The sequence below is a fragment of the Leptodactylus fuscus genome, chromosome 9 (assembly GCF_031893055.1).
Source record: "Leptodactylus fuscus isolate aLepFus1 chromosome 9, aLepFus1.hap2, whole genome shotgun sequence".
Classification (NCBI taxonomy): Eukaryota; Metazoa; Chordata; class Amphibia; order Anura; family Leptodactylidae; genus Leptodactylus; species Leptodactylus fuscus.
Window position 1 is genome coordinate 80,786,816 of NC_134273.1, and position 13,902 is coordinate 80,800,717.

General features: G+C 41.1%; 1 protein-coding gene across 4 annotated transcripts in view; it reads right to left on the minus strand.

Annotated features, from left to right (window-relative positions):
* Nucleotides 1-11,566, minus strand: part of FOXP1 (forkhead box P1) — a 497,110-nt gene extending 485,544 nt beyond the window's left edge. For all 4 annotated transcript variants that reach the window (XM_075287502.1, XM_075287498.1, XM_075287504.1 and 1 more), the window contains exons 1-2: nt 11,371-11,566; nt 8,315-8,385 (exon numbers count right to left, since the gene is read on the minus strand). The gene's annotated coding sequence lies outside the window, so the exon portion shown is untranslated. The remainder of the gene's footprint in view (nt 1-8,314; nt 8,386-11,370) is intronic.
* Between the last annotated feature and the right edge of the window lie 2,336 nt (nt 11,567-13,902).

Consider the following 13,902-nt stretch of genomic DNA (forward strand, 5'->3'; position numbering starts at 1 on the left):
CAGTCGCATAAAGTTGCAGCGAGTTTTCTCGGCCGCCTAGGGAAATGTGACTACTTAACTTCAGTGGTGTGTTAATACGCTGGAATTACTAATTAATGAATAAACAGCTCCAGTTAGAGAAAAAAAATCTAAGAGGAGAAAAGAGGGAATACGGAGAAGGGCCCAGGGATAAATCAGAGCCACGAAATAATTAGCGGCGGCGTAAAGGGAAGAAAAACACATGCAAGGAAAAGGAGATGGAAAGAACCAGACCGGCGGACTAAGAATGCGGCCTAAGATTTAGCAAGAAGCAAGTTCAAAAATTTCAAGAATATTCGACTCGAATTTTGAAGGCGTTTTCCAGAATGACCATATGGATAGACTATGCTTAGCATAGATTAGATTGGTAGGGGTCCACGTCTTGGTGCCCAGGCTTACTAGCTGGTGGACGGTTCTGTAGCACTCGGGAATGTGCTTTGGCCTGATCATTGTTTGCACCAATACAAAGTAGGACAAAGCTGTTGCAATGTCAAATGCTTGACCCCCACCTATCTAATATTGGTGGCCTATCCAAAGAACAACCCATCAGTATTGTTGTTTTCCAGGGTCACATTGCAGCTTAGGAAAGGAAGCGCCACATCCCTGAAACTATATATTCCAAGTGTGACACCTATGGGGTTGGACTGGCCAACCAGAGCCCGGGATCTTCCAGTAAGCCCAGGCTCTAATACAATAGAGGTTCAGCAGAAGACACCAACATATGAAGGATACTATGGTCTATTTCTTACGTATTGTTGGAGAATCATTTTATGGGGTGGGCCCAAGGAACCTGAGTCCAACCCTGGATGCAGGCCACATGACCACTGAGGGCCCCTGCATGTAGCCTGCATCCAGGGTTGGACTCAGGTTCCTCGGGCCCACCCAATTAAATGACTGTCTAACAGAGGGGCCATAGTGACCCAGAGGCCAGAAGAAGACGCCAGGATCCGCAAGATGTCCAGGAATGGTTAGTATAGCTGTTTATTATTCTCACGTACCCCACCCACCCACTGGGAGACCCCAAAGTATAATAAAAGCATTTTAATTTTGGAATGAACCAGGGTGAAGGGATGAACCTCACAAATATTCGTCGACACGAATCTCGTATTCATGTTCCTGTTCAACCAAACAAATCTCTTTATAATGTAAAGACGGGTGCAGAACCCAAGATACGAACTCAACTCACAAAGTCAAAAATAAAAATATATTTTTTAAAAATGTGTGCCTTTCCTCTTGTCCTTTCTTTAGTCTTAGTGTTTGTATGGAAGGGGTTAAAGGTCAGCCTTTCTGGCGGGTCACATACAATCCTCCCCTCTCATCTAGTATCTTCTCTTCTAAGGCAGACAATGTCTCCGCCGTCCCATGGATACGCTTCCTTCCTTCCTCCTTTCTGACACCTGCCATAACACGATTACCCGACTCTCTCCACAGATGTTACATAATACAACATTTTAATTATGAGCTCAGAGAAGACGACAGCGACGCCTCCAGTGACACGAATACGTTGCGAACGCGCGGCCAATCCTATTATTAGAACCTAAAATAGATTTGAACAAAGGTGTCCGGGATTAGGAACACATGGCCACTTTCTTCCCCCCAAAAAAGTGCCACACCTGTCTATGTGCTGTGCCTGGTACTGTAGCTGCAGGGAAGTAAATAGGGCTAAGCTGCAATACCATGCATAACCTGTTGACAGAAGTGGCACTGTTTTGGAAATATTCAAGATTGGAAGGATGGAGGTTCCTGGCAGAGCGCCACAGCCTGAATTACTTAGGTCTGAGACAGACTGGAAGCTATGGATACCATGCCTTACATCTACATACTTATATAAGGCCGGGTTCACACGGAGTATTCTGGCTCGTGATTTGGTACGTAGACGGCGCGGGAGATTTTGCGGGCCGTTCACGCTCCCATTGTTTTCAATGGGAGCCGGTACCGTATATGCGGCGCTATTTTGCGGCCGTGATTTTGCGGCGGCCGCAAAATAGCGCCGCGTATACGGTACCGGCTCCCATTGAAAACAATGGGAGCGTATAAGACCCGCAAAAGCTCCCGCGACGTCTACGTACCAAATTACGAGCCAGAATACTCCGTGTGAACCCGGCCTAAGGGTTTGTTAGGAAGCGTGTCAGGTGACCAGTCTGTCTCAGAATACCTGGGTGTGAGACAGACTGGTTATTATGGATACCCTGCCTTATATCTACATACTTATAGGAGGCTGAGTTTTTAGGTCAGGAAAAAAAAACACAAAAATTTGTGTGGCGTTTTTTTGGCATGTTGTTTGAGGCGTTTTTTGAGGAGTTTTTTTTAGCAGTGTTTTTTGAATGTGCCCATGCATTATCTTAAAAAAAAAAAAAAAAAAACACCTCACGGTTTTTAACAATTCCGCATCAAAAAACACATTCAAAAAACACGAGACGGATTTTCCGCCTCCCATTGACTTGCATTGATTTTTTTTTCCGCCTCAAAATCCTGACCAAAAAACTCTGTGCCTTGTTAGGAACTTGTCTGCCACAGATTTCTCGGCAGGAGACTTCTCACCAAGATGGCCACCTCTTCAAATCGACGTCAAGCCGTTGTGGAAGTTTCCGCCATACAGGGGCAGATCTATTAATCTAAAATCATAACCCGTCTGTGTTGCCCATAAGAACCAATCACAGCGCAGCTTTCATTTTACAGGAGCAGAATACAAAATGAAAGCTGCGCTGTGATTGGATGCTATGGGCGACGGAGACGGTTTTGGTTTTAAACAGCTTAATAAATCTCCCAGGCCCCACCCAATGCCCCGTACCAGGGCTGTACCAAGTGTAGGGGTTGGACAAGGGGGAAATAACAAAGGAGAGAGCTGCAAACAATTACATTTAACACGTAACATATAGATAGGACATACAAACATGTATGGGATGCTACAGGTGCGGAGGATGCAGTCACACCTAGGCCCAAGAGCCCATACACTGTCTCTTCCCAATATGAGGAGACCAGTACTATAAACAATACATTATAGATAGGGGGCCCACTACAGATTTTGGTTTTGGGGCCCAAGAGCTTCAAGTCACGCCCGTGCCCCTTACCATAATATCAGCACTCCCCACGCTCAGCAGGTTCAGGTTCCCTGAAATTTCCCCACTGTGGGACTATTAAAGGATTATCTTATCTTATCACTTTGGGTTCTATCTGTATATTCCCAGGGAACCCCTTAAAAACAATATAAAACAGACAGACCATAAGATACCGTAAGAGAACGGAATTTATTATAGACTGAGTTATGAAGTCCCACAATGTGCGCCATCCATGAATTATGCCAAGGATGCTACAATGCTATTTCCCGGCAAGGTTATGAGCCATTGGACACATGACCCGTGGTTGCATGGGGTCTCGAAACGCACTGTGATCAATGCAGATATCACAGGAGATTTATGGAGTAGAATCTGCAGCACAGCAAATGTAGAAAGCGGCTCCATGTGCTGTATTCCAGACAGCAGACAAAGCATGAACGCCAACATCTCCCATCTCTGCAAATCACACTTAGCATGTGCTCAGCCAACTCTACCTACTGTGCATTGTCTGAGGACGGGCTCACGTCTTCACATATATTGTCAGAAATAGTGCCACCCTGGTCTGTGGTATTGATTGGTATTGCAGCTTTGCCTTGAGCTTGTATGGCAGCACAATTGAATTCTTGTAGTTCTGCCTTACAGACCTGTGCTGCCATATGGTGCCATCTTCTGGTGCTACATTCACCACTAGAAGGAATATTTCTAGGACTGAGTAGCTTGATAAAATACCACATTTGTATTACAATAGACGACGATGGAAGTCACCTGCAACATCGACGCTCATGCGACATGTCTATGACTTGAATGTTTTTAATAGAGATCACAGCTCTAAAAACGTTGCACAACTTGCACGCACCTTTTGTGTCGCTCACTTTTTGCTGTGCGATACATGTTGCCTTAGGCTAGGGCTTCGTGTTAATATCTATAGTGCATGACGTCCCGCAAAAGTCACAAAAAGTACAAAAATTTCAATGCAACTCTACGGTGTCACTTTAGCACATGCGACTGTGACGTTATAGTCACAAATAATCCAAACCTGATGGATTTTGGTTGCACGTTGCAAGTCCCATACAACAGTTACCCACAGGCCTCAATGGAAGTTGCATATGTCTACGATTTGCATGCAACAAGTCTGCGACTTCACTGAGTTTTTACAGCCAAATCACAGATCTGAAAAAGTCATCTAAAGCTAAAACTTTGAGAAGAAATTTGTTGTAATCACACAATTTTGGTGCAAAGTTTTGTCACGAGACATATGTTGCCTTGTAGGCCTACCTTATAGTGCATGCTCCGTTGCAATGAATTGTAAATATGTTTAGCATAAAACCGCAACATGGTGCTGATATGGGGGGAGGGGGGGGATCTGCCATGGTAGGGACAGAAGCTCCTGTGGACATCTCAAAGCAGATGTCTGGGATGTGTCCTTACACAACTCCACAGTTTGTGTATTAGGCGGTGACATCTTGGCCTACATCGCCTTTTTACTGGGAAACGTATAGTTAGTGCTAACAAGGTTACATCAAAGTTGGAGTCTTGACAATTTGTAGATTGATGACAGGTCAAATTAAATATACCGCACCATGGTGACAATGTATAAAACATGATGAATGTGAGAGCTGTAATGAGATCTTGTATGTAACATATTGGATCTTGTAATCTAATGTAGGTAATGAGGACATCAAAAGAGCATGGAATGTATAGAAATTAAAGGCACGCTTCCTTAAAGTGCATGTGTGCCTAAGGCTATATACATCTATAGACAGTATTGGACTACAGTCTATGGCCACTGTCCATGGATGCCCTTAAAGAGTTGAAGGAGGAGACACTATGTCAATCATCCATCAACAAGATTGTGGTGGAAATATTAGCTTCTCCCCTAATCTCAGGGGATCACATAGAGAAGATGATTCAGCCTGAACATAAAGGCTCTCACTGTCTCACAGGACACCACCTAGTACGGAAAACATCAGATGGCAGCAAGCAAGGCCCCCTCCCTGTACGATGATGACTACCTGGCACACTTAGATCACACAAGTTAAACAACGTCAACCCTTTAAGGAACAGTTCACCTTTAGCGATTTTCAAAAATTTGGTACTATCTAAAAAGAAGGTAGAACAAAATGGTCCAGAATTACAAATACGTATTAGGCACCAGGTGTAAAACCTTCCACAAATGCATCTTAATATATTTTAGTATTGACAGATTAAGTTGAGTAGATCACAACTGGCTGTGCCAATGCGAATAAAAAACACAAAGTCCAAGACTACAACAATCCAACAGTAGGAACTGAACAATGGCATCATGCATGGATAGTGGTGCCACACAATGCAGGTGGTGACCCCTGATCTACCTCTTATCACTGATCTACGTCATCTCCACCTGTTATACCTGATCTACGTGATCTCCACCTCTTATCCCATCCGTGATCTATGTGATCTCCAACTCTTATCTCTGATCTACGTGATATCCAACTCTTATCCCTGATCTACATGATCTCCACGTCTTATCCCTGATCTACATGATCTCCACCTCTTATCGCTGATCTACGTGATCTCCACCTCTTATCGCTGATCTACATGATCTCCACCTCTTATCGCTGATCTACTTCATCTCCACCTCTTATCCCTGATCTACGTCATCTCCACCTCTTATCCCTGATCTACTTCATCTCCACCTCTTATCCCCGATCTACGTCATTTCTTCCTCTTATCCCTGATCTACCTCATCTCCACCTCTTGTCATTGATCTACATCACCTTCATCTTCCACCTTCTCGGAGAAGTTCCATAAACGTTACCATGCTAAAAAGAATAATTTACCACCCACCACCTGTCTTTGGCCATAGTCTTGTCTTCATCACAACTTCAGATATACAAATGCACTTGGTCTATTCTCCATCACACTTTCGAGAAGAACAATCTCAACTCCAAATTAGGCCTCAACTGACCTCAAGATTAGGCCAAGCTTGTGATGCAGCAAAGCACTTCAAGATGGACATGGAACATCTAGACAATACACAATCATGGTACAGACTCCCAAAATGTGCAAAAAAATGGCCGTACAATCTTATAGTCATCTTAGAATTACGCACTTGAGTTCCCACCACGTTGTCTGGATCCACTGAGGTTCCACCAAGAACCCAGGCACTTTCTGAACACTGTGTAAATCGTCTGTTTTTTATGTATCCAGGACTGATATCTTACTCCATAATTCCACTTCAGATTCATGGCAGCATGACTGAGAAAGAACTAACATCTGTTGGCTTCTTTTTTTTTTTTTTTAGCTCTACCAACTTGAGTTTTTTTGGACAGCAGCTTGACAAACAAGCGTCTAAGATGAACATCTAGTGAAATGTGATGGGTCTGCTTTCCACTCTGTGTCTGACAAGCCAGCCAATCTGCAAGGAAATACCTTACAAGAGTGACGGAAGAGTTCAATTGACTTTATATTCTCTGCTTGGTGTACATCCCCATCCTCCGCTGAATTATACATTAACGCGTTTCAACCAAATGTCCCTCCTCGCATAATCTTACAGTCAAATGTACAATATTTTGTCACCAGCAGCAGTTACGTTGGAGACCGACCAAAAACATGGCAAAAATAGATTTAATATTTTTGAATTTTTTTATTATTTTTTTTTTCTAAGCAGTCCTACTTATAGCTATTATACTATACAGGTATCAAGCCTCCTCTAAATCCCTGAACTCACTTCTTCCCAAGTCCTCGAAACCCAGTCCCTTGAAGGTACAGTAAAATCTCAGTAATTTAAGATTATTGCAAAAGAGCAAAGGGCACAAAAGGCTTTTTAGTACCCTCATTTCGACACTTAGCGCTCTTCATTACGGGGGTTAAACGAGTTTCTCTAACGCAAGTACTTAAAGTAGCTTATCTCATAAACAAAATCTATGGCACCGCCTGACAGCCCCTAATATATTTCCACCACATTTAAGTAAAACTATAAAACTTTAGAGTATATCGAGTGGTGCTTTCACGGCCCCGAAAATATAACGACACGCCCGATGCGACGGGAAAAAAAAAGACACCTGGAATCGTAATGAATTGGCACTAGCGTTTTATGCTTGCAAATAAAAAAAAAATATCACAATCTTTTAGAAAAAAAAAATCAAAAATTTATAAAACTTTAACCCATTACCACATGCCACAGAGTATGGGAATTTTTTTTTTTTTTTTTGCACAATGGTACATTAATAGCAATAACCTAGGCGATACAATCAGGGCTCCAGAAATAGGGCTAATTATAAAAAATACTAATAAAAAGGGCAAAATGGAATCATTACATATTCATCTATCCATAGGTTCCTGATTAAAGTCTATATAACACGGGGCACTTCTCGAGAGTGCAATTTGATTTTACAGCCTTATCAAATCAAAGGTGAAAATTGCTCAGCCCCGAGCATCACAAGGTGGATTTAGAAGAGAATTTTTTTTTTTTTTTTAGTAATATTTTATTATTTCAAACTAACCTGGCAAGCAAGAGTTAAATAATAAAAAAAAAATTATAAAAAATGTCTTATCATGACAATTAGTATTTTTGTTTATAGGAAATTTTGGGGGCCTTATTTGGCCCTTAAAAATATTTTTTATGAGGATTATAAATTTTAAAGGAGAATTTTTGCAATTTTTTTTTTTTAAAAAATGAAATACAAAAAAATCCACGTTTGATACGTCCATGAGACCGTGCTCAGAATTCTGCACCTTTTGCTTCCACCACAAAGGCCAGCGTTTGCAATAGTCCATTTATGCATAAGTGAACTTGTAGGCTTGCTAACCCAGAGCCAGCAGCCAGCCTGTACTTGACAACAGCTCAGTAGAAGCTTCGTTTGATCTCCACTGCACTCCTTAATCTAGGTTGTCAAGGTTCACTTGTTGAAGACTGTTTACTTATTCTCCCCCCCTCCTTTAAAAAAGAGATTTTTTTTTTTCCCCTCTCTCACTCAGACAATGACTAATCCGGAGACTACAGAACAGAAAAGAGAATGCTTCCACAGCAATATATTAAACATACAATACTTCTCTTTGGTGGCTTACTTGGGATCTCACACATTTTAGGGAGCAGAATTTTGACTTTTGCCAGAAAAAAAAAAAAAAAAAAAAAATCATAAAAGTATAAGAAAAAAAAAAAATCACAATTTTTAAAAAAAGTATCAACATGCATTAAAACAGGGTATTATATTTGTGTACTTATTTCTATAGGTCTGTATGTATAGTGTAATACACACCTGGCTGGAGTCTTGGTTTCAAAAACTAAATGATTGATTTTATTTTCCCTTCCATCATTTACAACCGGGGCCTGGAAAGAAAAAATACAATATCACTAACAGTTTATATTACATGGAAATTTTTTTAATTTTTTTTTTTTTTTTTACATATCCCTATCAGTTTATATTTCATGGAAATTTTTTTTTTTTTTTTACATGGCAATTTTTTTTATTTTTTTTTACATATCACTAAGTTTATATTATATTTCATGGAATTTTTTTAGTTTTTTTTTTTTTACATGGCAATTTTTTTTTATTTCTTTACAGATCACTATCAGTTTATATGTCAAGGAATTTTTTTTTAGTTTTTTTTACATGCCAATTTTTTATATTTTTTTTTACATATCACTATTAGCCTATATTGCATGGAATTTTTTATTTTTTTTTACATAGCAATTTTTTTTATAGATCACTAACAGTTTATATTACATAGCATTTTTTTGTTGTTGTTCATTTAAAAAAAATTCCAGGTGTACACCTATACACCTTCATAGGACGGGGAAAGCCTATGGACCTGCTGCACTTTACAGGTCTCCAAACTATAATAGGACGTATGGAAAGTATCCTATACAACACTATGTACATCCTATCTGTCTACACTTTGTAGGTACATGATATATTTACCTGTCCGGTAATATATTCCATACACAAAATGTAACTGATTATAATAATGAGCCATATTAATATTTTTAGCACATCTGCTCCTTCATTGCCTGAAATAGAATCTTGTATTTTAAGCAAATTTTTATTTGTAATTTTTTTTTTTTCTGCATATTGTGCATCCTTATTAGATTTCAGGGGAAAAAAAAAAAAAAAAAAGGATCATCATGTCAGATGGTTCAAAGCCTCAGCGTTTATAATTTATAATCATCTTACAGATGGTATTTGTAGAAAAAGACTTGGAAATTATTATCCCAGCAATTACAAGGGAAAGGAAGGCTGTCAACTTTCACTGGCATTTGGAATAAACTTTGCTCAGTAATTTTTATCTATAGAGGTTATTTTCAGCAGTCGGGGTTTTTTTTTTTAAATTTTTTAATTTTCTTTTCTTGCATGTCACTCTTCAGTAAGATCTTATTAGCGTGCACTAATAAAGAAAGAATGGATGCAATGTATTAGGACAGGTGGAGAATTTTATTTCCCATTAGACATGAAACAAGTTCTAACAATTTTACAACAATAAAAACTTAAAAAATTGTGCATTATAACAGTAACATATCAGCATTGGGAATGGAGAGGAATATACATCAGGGCAAAGGAAAGCATGCATGTGGATGACATGGAGACAGAAGAGTGAGGCTGGGATGTGGATGGAACTAGACTGGGCTCAGTCACTTCCTTGTAAGATCTCTAAATAAAACTGTAGGGGATCCTAATAAGAATTTGAGGAAGTCTCAAACTTTAGCATAAGGAAGCAGTTCACAAGCCTTACATGACAGATACCTTGGACTAAAGTTCATCCTAAGGCTCATAGACACCCTTAATGGGCCTTTTAAGGATAAACTGACCTTCAATGCAATAGACTACAAAAGTCCCCAAATAGAATCTGGAGATCCCCAATATAATCTGAGCTATTCCAGGTAATACACAAACTGGATCTGCTTCCCACAAGGATATACATTACTAATACCCATACATTGGAGACCACATCAACAGATGTGAGTGCACGAGAACTAAGGGTACAAGGATTGGGGAAGTAGTACCTATGGGTCCTGGTGGATATAAGAACTTCTTAAAGGGGCATCTAAAAAACGTCAACCTAGTCACCTATATTATACAACTCCTTAGCAGAGCAGAGACCATAGAAGGTGAAGAAATCTTCTCTGTTTTGCTACAAGTTACAAATATTTGCAACCTAAATGAAAACTATTTACTCTTCTACAATCAATAGATGAGAATTATTACACAGAAGCCTGATCGTTGGGGAATACACTGCTTTCCAAAACCTAAGGTGTTTTCTTTCAGTCCAAGTCCCCCAACTCTCTGTCCTGGTGAATCAGATTTTATCATCTGGTGCAAAAATTTTTTTTAAACAATTCCCCATTGATTCTCCTTGCCCAATTGACAGAATGTCCCAAACCTGGCAAGTCAATCTCATCATCTCTATTCCTTATGGAAGGTAACTATGTTGCAAGGGCATCCCTTCAGAAGTAACTATGTAGCAAGGGTAGCCTTTAAGAAGGAACTATGTTGCAAGGAATCCCTTTAGTAGTAACTATGTAGCAAGGCATCACTTACAAAGTAAGTATGCAGAGAGGTTATCCCTTTAGTAGTGACTATGTCAAAAGGCATCACTTACAAAGTAACTATGTAGAGGTTATCCCTTTGGTAGCATCTATGTAGCAAGGGCACTCTAGAAAAGTTTAAGAAGTCGCCCATCAGGGGCCCCAAGAACCTGCTGTATCAATCCCACCATCCCTGAACTTCAGCACTCTGCCTGCAAATCCTGCACCTTGCAAATCAAACCTAACTCTGACCCCTTTGGAGCAGCTTTAGTGGCAAACTTGGCTACCCTATAGTCCCCCTCTTCCATGACAAGGTACCTATGACACCTTTCAGGAATGGTAGCTGCACCTTAAGGAAGGGGAAGGGGGAAGACAATAACCTGAGTGCTGCAGAAAAGTTCCCTGACATAGTTGCACATAACTCTGCAAATCAATCCTATCTCCCCTATGAGCAGCTTGTCCTTAGGGGGCAAAATTGGCCATCCCATATCACCCTCTCTAGCCATCTTCTACAACAATGTAGCTATGACATTCTTCAAGCACCTTAAGGAAGGAGAAGGGGGAAGCCAGCATCCTGAGCGGTGCAGAAGGCTGAGAAAAGTTACTTTTTAAGTAGTAATAGTTACTTTTAGTGCATGACAGCAGGAGAGGATATGAGGAGGGGGCTATGGGTGGAAGAGGGAAGGGAAGAGAGGGGGACAAAAAACTTGCAGAAGGAGAAAGTGAGGAAATGCAAAAGACAATAGGGCAAGAGCAGCTTGGAAAGTGCAGCCAAAGCCGCCCGACACTCACCCGCACCGGCAGCTGCTCTCCAGCACCCTGTCACTCAGTGTCAGTGTGTGTGTGTTAATTTATTTTCTTTCCTTATAAACGCACATGCGATTCCAGTACAGCATGCAACAGCCACACAATAAATAACAATAGATTACTCCGCAGCCCTGGCTGGTGCTTGGCTCTGCTGCTGTGCAGGACACCTCACTCTGATGGATGGAGCTCACCGGGGGCCCATCCAGCTCTCCAGGCTCCAGTGCTTGCAGGCTGCAGTCCCTCTTCTCTGGCGCCCCCTCCCCACCCGACCCCTTCTTTGCACTCTTGTTGTTGTTTATTTCCTCCCCCCTCCTCCTCCTTTTCTTCTTCAAGGCTCTGGGGGCTCTTGGATCAGGCACTATTTTCTTGCTCCCCCCTCCTCCTCCTCCTCCTCTCTCTCTCCTTCTCCTTCTTTCCACTTTGCTAGTGGTGCCCACGCTGGACTGGCGGATTTAGATGTTGTTATTTTTTGCTGTGTTCAGTCTCTGACGTCACATCCACCTGCTGGGTAAACAAGACACAGAAGCAAAGCAGAGAGAGGGAGCATGCAAGGGGGAAAAGGCACAAAAAGAAGGAGAGTGGAGAAAGGAGGAAAAAAAAGGGGGAAAAGCAGAGGAGAGGGGAGGAGGAGGAGGGAGGGGGGATGGAGGAGTGCTCAGCAATAGACTGGCAGGGGAGATGGGAACAGGGGTTGTGCTCAAGCCAGGGATTGTGCTGTGCTAAAGGCTTGCTCTAACTGTAGTGCTGATCCTTCTGGCTTCTCTCAGCTGCCGCAGAACCTCTTACAAGGCGGATCTTCCAAGGATTCTTTGCAATACTGTAGCATGCATTGCTAGAAGTTACTGGCAGATTTGCAATATATATATATTTGTGTGTGTGTGTGTGTGTGTGTGTGTGTGTGTCATGGATGTAAGGTTTTTATTAGCCTTGCTGCTGCAGAACCTCTTGCATTAGTTAGATATGTGTTTGTGTGAACAAAGGGGGTGGGGGGTTCTGCCTTGCTGCTGCAAAACTTCCTGTATTAACAAAATACATTGTATCTGTGTGTGGAAGTGGGTAGTTTATTAACCCTACTTATATTACCAAGATACAATGTATCTTTGTGGGAGGAAATTCTATTAACCCTGCTGCTGCAGAACTTCTTGCAACATCAAGATATGTATCTGTGTGAAAGAGAGGGAAGGTTCATGATACCCTTGCTGTTACAGAACTTCTTGCATTAGCTAGCAGTATACATTGTATCTGTGTGTGTAGGGATTATATTAACCCTGTTGCTGCAGAACTTCTTGGCTCAGCAAGATATGTATCTGTGTGAAAGAGAAGGTGGAGGTTCACGATAGCCTTGCTGCTAGCCTTGCTGCTGCAGACCTTATACGTTGTATCTGTGTGTAGGGATTCTATTAACCCTGCTGCTGCAGAACTTCTTGCATTTCATATATCACAAGTAATTGTTTTATGGCTAAGCTGTGTAACTGCTGAGGACTTTGCTAGATATTGGTTGGGTTCACTAGTTTACTTTGTTGATTGACAGCAAAGAAGTTCTGCAGTAGGTCTGGGAAATCTGCTGCTGCAGAACCTCTTCCTGTAGATATGTCAAACACTGGTTGTTATTGTTATATGTCATGCATTTTTTATTTCATTCACTTAAGCAAAGAAGTTCTGTAGCAGCTGAGAACTCTAAAAAATTAGTAGTGAAGCTCTGCTACTGCGGAACCTCTTCCTTGTATTATTATGCTATGTATAATTGTTTATTTCTCCCTAACATAGATACTTTCAGAGCCCGTGGTAGCATTGCTGCTGCAGAACCTCTTACCATACAGCTATAGAAAATGCTTTATTTCTCTGTAATATAATAATATACTATCTGAGTCTATAGTTGCATTGCTGCTGCAGAACCTCTTGCAGTTCCACTGTGGCAAATACTATGTACAATTGCTTTATTTTTTCTAATATAAGTAGTTCAAAGTCGGTAGTTACATTGCTGCTGCGGAACCTCTTGCTACACAGCCATAGCAAACTCTACACATAACGGCTTTATTTCTCTCTAACATATCATACCTACTTGAGAGTCTGTAGTAGCACTGCCGCTGCAGAACCTCTTGCTGCGTGGCTATAGCAAACACTATGTATAACTGCTTTATTTCCCCATACCATGTTATTATACATACTTCAGAGTCTGTAGTAGCTTGGCCGCTGCAGAACCTCTTGCCACCCAGCTGTAGCAAATACTCTGTACAATTGCTTTCTCCCTAACCTAATATTGCAGAAACTTTTAGTCTGTGGTAACGTTGCTGCTGCAGAACCTCTTGCCAAACACATATCAAGTATGTTTTGCATTTACTACACTTCTGCATTATGAGAACATTGTAAAAGCCCAGCAGTGCTGTAGAAACTGCTGCAGAACCTCTTTCTGTAATAGCAAGATCCTATAGGAGACCACAGTCACTTATGTTCGGTTTGCAGTTGCTTTACTGAGTCACTGTGTGTAAGAAGTTCTGCAGCAGCTGAGTTTTTGCC